The sequence below is a fragment of the Palaemon carinicauda genome, chromosome 4, assembly GCF_036898095.1.
Source record: "Palaemon carinicauda isolate YSFRI2023 chromosome 4, ASM3689809v2, whole genome shotgun sequence".
In the NCBI taxonomy this organism is placed as follows: Eukaryota; Metazoa; Arthropoda; class Malacostraca; order Decapoda; family Palaemonidae; genus Palaemon; species Palaemon carinicauda.
Window position 1 is genome coordinate 7139240 of NC_090728.1, and position 799 is coordinate 7140038.

A 799-nucleotide genomic window follows, 5' to 3' on the forward strand; every position below is an offset into this window, starting at 1 on the left:
CCCCTGAATAGTTGACCACCCTTGAAGTCTGAAGTTCTATGAAGATAGACATTTAGGCATTCTACTGGACATAGAGATGCATCTTCTTTCAGAGGGCAGATTCTCCAGGGACCCCACCTGTTGGTGGGTAACTCATTCTTGGCGAGAAACGTAGGATCCGGAAACAGGTTCAGTTCTCCCCCATCCAGGAACTGAACACGACCTGCCTCTCTCGAGAGGGCTACAATCTCACTAACCCTGGCCCCGGACGCGAGTGCAATTAGGAAAATAACTTTTTGTGTCAAATCCTTTAACGCACACTCTTCATTGTTCAACAGAGAAGCGAAATGAAAAACTTGTCTAAAGACCATGAAATGGGCTTTGGAGGTGCTGAAGGTCTGAGCCTAGCGCAGGCTTTCGGGACTTTATTAAAGATCTCGTTACCTAGGTCGACCTGGAAGGCATATAGAATGGGTCTTGTCAAAGCAGACTTACACGCTGAAATCGTGTTAGCTGCCAATCCTTGACCATGGAGGTGGATGAAGAAAGATAAGCAGAAGTCTGTCAAGATCTCCTGTGGATTCTTCGCCTTGACAAAAGGCCACCTATTTTCTCCAAGGTGACTCATATTGCCTTCTAGTAGATTTGCACTTATATTCCTCAAGGAAGTCTATGCTGGCTTTTGAAATCCCGAAATGCTTTCTCACCGCTAGGGAGAGAAAATCATGAGCTGCAGGGTCCGGGTTTTCTGTAATGAAGCGCAGACAGTTGACTTCTGGACTCGCTGGGTCAGAACTGGATCTGGTAGCGGTACAAACTT